This window comes from Rhynchophorus ferrugineus, unplaced genomic scaffold, assembly GCF_030347505.1.
Source record: "Rhynchophorus ferrugineus isolate W39M unplaced genomic scaffold, kcgeb_rfMv2 rfM11, whole genome shotgun sequence".
Lineage (NCBI taxonomy): Eukaryota > Metazoa > Arthropoda > Insecta > Coleoptera > Curculionidae > Rhynchophorus > Rhynchophorus ferrugineus.
In genome coordinates this window covers 12242471-12249184 of record NW_027472590.1, presented here as the reverse complement: position 1 = coordinate 12249184, position 6714 = coordinate 12242471, and the positions used below count along the sequence as shown (strand labels likewise).

The 6714-nt window shown below is 28.7% G+C and overlaps 1 long non-coding RNA gene across 1 annotated transcript; it reads left to right on the top strand.

Annotated features, from left to right (window-relative positions):
* Positions 1–708: 708 nt before the first annotated feature.
* Positions 709–1307, top strand: LOC143204781 (uncharacterized). Its single transcript, XR_013007674.1, has 3 exons — positions 709–927; positions 981–1098; positions 1163–1307. It is a non-coding gene; the product is annotated as an uncharacterized LOC143204781 (long non-coding RNA).
* Positions 1308–6714: the final 5407 nt, after the last annotated feature.

Sequence of the window (6714 nt, the reverse complement as noted above, 5' to 3'; positions counted from 1 at the left end):
GTGCTCATGCGCCAAATTCGAAGATGGTTGTGGTGTAATGTATACTTACAATCCGTATTCTGAAGCAAATATAATAATATATTATATCCAAAGTAGTAGTGAACTCACGTCATCAAAATATATAATATATTGCTTAATGTAGTTTCTAAATTCGTTTAAATTACCAGACAATATTTCCCTCTGATTCTATTGTAGTTGGAAAGAGATATAATGCTGTCTAATACGTCCGAACATGTAACCGATTCAGCTCGCAAAAGTCTCTTCTTCAAACATTAGTGATAATAAGATAAATATGATAAATTTTAATTCGCTACTTAATGATTTTGATTACGCTGCTAATAAATGGTTAATCAGAGAGAGATTACGTCTCTAATAACTTAGAACAGGATCGAACTGATGGGGGCCCGTTCTTACTAGTAAAATACGTTAGAGAGGTAAGAATTAATACTGTAACATACTGAGCTACTGGGGCTTTTATTGGAAATAGTTTTATTATTTCGCAGCTGCCCTGAATATACCTGGGCCCTCTGACTAATATCTCCCAAACAAGAAAGACAATATAATTTTAGATTCACCGAAAAGAGAGTGTCTACATACCTTGATGTTAGTTCTATTTGAGATTAAATTTATGGAATGTATAAAAACAGTGAGTAGTTTTTTCAATATAAACATAATTTAATGTAATTATTTCAGAGATTTTAGTCAGTATGGAAAGTATCTATTGAAAACTTATGGATATGCCTCTGTTTGAAGGATATAAGTCATCTCCTCAAACACTGTTAGGAAACATGAGATTTAAATAGTGTAGTAAAGATAACCCACGAAGAGGTCTACTAGATCAGCCTTAGAAAAAATTGCTTCTTTAGTGTAGTGTTGATATAGATATTTCAAAAGAAATGCAACATTAGGCCACCCTCAGCAAAAAAGGTTAAACTTGGATTAACATTTGATTAAGTTTTGTAAATCATATTTTCTAATAGTACGTTGCAGATATATTGTTCTTCATGCTGCTTCTAGCATCTGGTTGGCAAAAGTTTTAATTAACTAATAGCTAGATAAACATAAATTAAGTTTGAAAAAACCATGTTAGAGAGTGAAGTATTTCAAATTTTTATTTAGTAAATATAAATGAAATGTTTAATAATGTTGGTTTTTTTTTTAGAAATAGGCCTGAAAAAAGATACACGGTGGTTCAGTCTGTCCGAATAATATGACCAAAGAGTGTAACCACTTCTTCCCAGTCGCTGCATATTAAATAAAATCGAATTATATTATATAATTATGTTATATCGACACGCAGGTCGAGAAAGATATACAAACAAGGACTCTTTTGGTATGTGAAAAAGATTGTCTATGATAACACCCTTCTGTTTGGTTAGCTTCCATCAGACTAACAGAAAAAAATAGTGATAAATAGTGGAATTGGGAACTAGTGTTAGATTGGAAATGAATAGCTTAGTTATTGACTTGAATATTGGCTGAGAATGTGACAGCGATTGAATGAAATTTTCTGGATGTGGCATTATGATTCAACGCTGACAATACCAATACAGGGTGATGAGAGTGGAAACAATTAAAGGTGGGTTTATAATTAATATAGGATAACTATAGAAAATCGTAATGTAGAGTTTGAAAGATTTATGTGCAAATATGTGTGTGTAATTGTTCCTAATATATATAAGCATTTGGTTAAAATGTACGAGGAGATAGAGATTAAACCTAAGTTTATCAAGAAAAATGTACACATGTAGTGACAGATGAGACCAAGAAATTTTACATGACATTATTATTTGGCATGATTATACGTTTTGATTGGTCCTGATTTTGAATCCAATAACTTTTTTTATTCCCCCACAAACATTTTTACGTACGGTATTAAACGCGTATTTTGGAGTTAACGAAATTGATATAGACAATATTTTGAATATCTATAAATTTAATTTCAATCATCACTATTTACTAGTGATGTGATGTATCAAGTTTCATTTGTTATAAACTATAGGTTTACAAACTATAACAACTACTAAGAATTTCATATTAGTAAACAAATTGATTAATATTCTATTAAAAATCGAACAAAAACTTAAAGATAAAAAATGATTTTAATAAGTTGCTTGGCTGTTACGACCCCCGAGAGGGGTGCTCTTAATTAATCAACGGGAAATCATCACCGACAGGCATCTAACAACAACAAAAAATACCCGATAAGTAACAATAGTTTCCCATTCATGACGAAAAAAAGCCCATCTAACGACCAACGTGGCGGGCATCAGACAAAACACTTTTACTTGTGGCTAATAAACATTAATAATGTATCAAGTCCGTTTTAAAGAAACGCCAGCGACCGAACAGCTGTCCTCTTTCTCGGCCACACGTGCTTAGGAGTCTGCGTCAACGACTAGACAAGGTTACTGTACGAGCCGCTTTTTTTTATTCATCTCATTCACATTCTGTCGTCTAGTTACACAATGTTTTCTAGCACTTACGCAGTCAATGGGGTAATAGTTTTTGTTTGTAGTGGGGCCACGACTGATTCATTCATAAAAGAAGATTTGTTTTTGTTTGTGCTATACATAAGGCAATGCAATATATAGTAAATATTTACATTAGGTCATTAGCAAAAATTAAGGAGACAAGCAGTTGACAAGTAGAAAACCCTATTTACCAAATGTTAAAAACGTTAGGAACCTCTAATTTGATGATTAATCATAAATGGCGAGATAGAGTCTTTTAACTCTCGACTGAAATACATTTAGATATCTCGCTTAAATTTTATACCATAAGTAATCATTGTTTTCTTCTACTACATATATTTACAACTAATTAACGATTAATTTACATTACTGCAAAATAATAGATTGTAACGTTTTTGAAGCCTGCATAATTATACACAAATTATAATTCATTAATTGCCACAATATATTAGGCATATGTAATAAACAAAATACATTATTTATACTATGACTAACTATACTATAATATTTTATTACTAAATATATTATATTTTATATTATATATTAATGTTATTATAAATTCTAACAATTAGTTCTGCCGAATCCTTGTTAAATCGCTATTGTTTACACCGAATAAGTATGTCGATAAATTCATTTTGACAACTAATTCTTTCAACACATGTCAATCATATTTTTAAGACAAACAGTAAGTGTCTATAATGCATAGTTATGATGTATTTTTTTCTGCAAATTATGAAAATTAAAGTGTCACCTAATTTGTTTTTAATTATAACAGAAATTTGAACTATACACGTATAATGTACAAGCTCTTGATTGTTTTTGAAGTTTTATAAAAATGTCGGTGGTGACTATTTACAGTCATATAATAGAATTTAATTACTAATTCTGAATGGGATTATTATAAAATAAAATTCTACAATATGATTTCTTCGAAACAAGTATGCTTATGAAACTAAGAATTTTTGCCAATTTTTAACAATAACAATAGTAAAATTTTTAATAATAAAATATTTAGCACAGTCTGTCACAAAATCAATTTATTTAGATTAACTATTACGGAAGATAATTTGAAATGTTCAAATATTATCTATGTATAATATGCATGTATAATATATATATATATATATATATATATATATATATATATATATATATATATATATATATATATATATATATATATATATATATATACAGTGCCGGACTTCGATCGGACATTGGACATTAGACCCCATCATGTATTGCAAATATATAAAAATGCATGTATATAAATTTTTGAAAATAACTTACCCCTCGGTTTTCCCTTTAAAAGTTGTTCTCTTTTTATTGCTAAAAAGCTAATTTAAATCAAATTATGGTTACCCGATCGAGTGGATCTCGGGTTGCCATAGTTGTTATAAGTAAATAATAATATTTTTCCACAGAAAACTCATAATTGATGAAAACTAATGTTGCGTTTTTCATCCTGATGACATTGCCGTCATGATTTCGTGAAAAACCTTGAAATATAAATACAATTATTTACAATTAAAGAAATCTGACCTACATATATTTCGTGCCTAAATTCAACCGTATAAAATGGTGTATATAATTTTTCCAATAATGCAGTGAATTCGTTTTTAATTCTACACTTTTATTACTTGAATCCAACTAAGCAGAGCTATCAATGCGAATTTATGAAATTCTGCAACACTCCAAGTCAATTTTTCCAAATTAAAGAGAAAGATTTGCCGATTCTCCACAAATAACCCTCAAAATTATTATGAAACAAGATTATAACAAACAAACATTATATTAAGAAATGTAATAAGTTTGTACAGTTTATATAATAATTATTTTAAATTTTTTTTATAATATAGATTAAAACGTAATGTGAGTTATATATATAGACTTTTTCCATGTTTTTATTGCAACCGTTTTACAAGAAGAGTTAATCTTACATCCATCTTTTGCTTCTACTAAAGACAGTACAGCATCTATTTGCGCTTAGTTGTTTTAAAATGTTTAATGACGCTAATAAAATAATTTTCACTCAACTGAAGTGCTCGAAAATATCAGTATCAGCAGGGCAGTTTTAATAGCGTTTTTTAACAGGTGAAACATTGTACCCCAGTAGAGTTCATCATCAGTGTTATCTTGATGAAGTTATTCTCTATCTAATTTTGGTGCTGTCGCAGTTTCATGACACCCTGTATATCGCTTCAGAGCTGGCGCCATTTTAGTAGCTGTCTGATGGTCTTAAAATGGATATAGAAGATCTATGTCTGACGTCAATGTAATATAAAACTCTGGACATTTTCTATAGCAGCACGAGATACATCGTCGTCTTTTTTCAAAATGTGGGGGGCCATTTTAAGTAACAACTAACATAAAAATATTTTGAAATAATTATATAGATATTTGAAGTTTTTGTAGAAACATTTTGCCCTGGAAAAAATTGGAAAATTCTTCATATGTTAGCAACGTTCCCAGAATAAATCTTAGTTGTCGTAGCATCATTCTAGTTAATCATTTCTTTGTACTTGTTATCGAGCATTGTCACATTGCAAAGTTACAGCAGAAATTATGTCCTCAATGTTTCAATGCAATACTAACCCCATTCACTCATCTTTCTTTGGTATGAACTATCACTTTTGAGTAAACCAGGAGATTTCATATGGAGGAAAACTGAAACCCTAAAACAAAACAAATAATAAATATTTAATGAGTTAAAACTGTTATGTTACGGATGACATATATCTTATAATTAGTTACATAAAACAGTCATATTTTGATTTATATTCATTAATAACTTAATAAACGAGAAGTTAGTCGAAACAATGTCTAAAATATATGTATTTCTACATTTATAATAATAATGAATAGCAATTATGATATAAGATATCTTGATAACACATTTGTTGCTCTGTTTGTGCAACTACCATAAAATAATGACAGCGAAAGTTACTTACCTACTCGCTGTATTCTCAAAAAATGTATTTGCCTAAAAACTTAGAATGTTTATTATTGTATTTTATACCATAGTAAAAATTAATTTTAATATAACATATGGATTAAGAAACCAAAAATAAGCAATCTATAACTTGTTTTATAGTTCCATTTAAAACAACGTCCTTTTTAACAATTATAGAATATTGCGACAATCTTGACGAGGAATTTTAACGATGTCTTCTTCTGCAACCGATTACATATTTTTATTATAGATAACGGCAAGCTTAAACTTTAATTATACAGGAGTTTTACATGATTTTATCCATCGCTATCATAAACGAAAATGTATAACCAACATCTTAATTGATATCTTTCAAAATGAATGGGAGATTTGTCAGAGGCGGCTTCAAAATATTTTCGTTTGAAAACACGGTATATTCGTTAAAATTTTCTTCTACCAAACTAAATTTATGTTTCCTGCAAATATTCCTCGCTATGTAAATAATGTCTATTTTTAATAAAATATTATGAATGAATGTTTAATATTTACTCCAATATTTACTGAAAGAAAACAGTACTATTAGTAACCAATTCGTTGTTATTGAACATCATGAAATATTCTTTACCAATGTTTTTCATAATTGCCATATGGAGTTGACTTAAAAAGTAAAAATATTAATGAAATAAGCATTAGAAACATAATTTTAATACTTTACTTTCTTAAAACACGCCATCTTGTAGTAGAAATTGCTCTTGCATTAGACAATGTTTGGCTAGGTCCTGTGTCTTTAAATTCGTTCAGTTACTCTATCCGAATGTCAAAATAAATTAGAGCGACTAATGATTGGATTGAATGTCTGAAAAAAAAGAGAAATAACATGTTAAAAAGCAGTATAGGAAATATATCCTAATGGTAAGCATTAACTCTGCTACCGACCTAATAATGTCTACAAACAAAGTTAAAATGACTTTGAAATTGATAAATGTATTTTGTTCAAAGTTCGGGACAAAACAACGGGAATGAATCAACTACTAAAATAAGATAAAAAAATATTCGGCAGAAAAAGGAAAAAAAATAACTAAGTAAATGTTACTACAAATAAAAAATATATATATTCAAGTAAATTGAAAAGCCAATAGAATAAATGAACAACCATAAGCTAATTAATTTTCACTAAAACTCACAAAATAAATAAATACTCTATTCAGATAAATCATAACTAATTTTAGCATAGTCCAAACAGTAAATTTTTTTGTAAATAACAATTTTTACATTGCTTTTTCATTGCTTTTCCTGATTTCTTCTCCT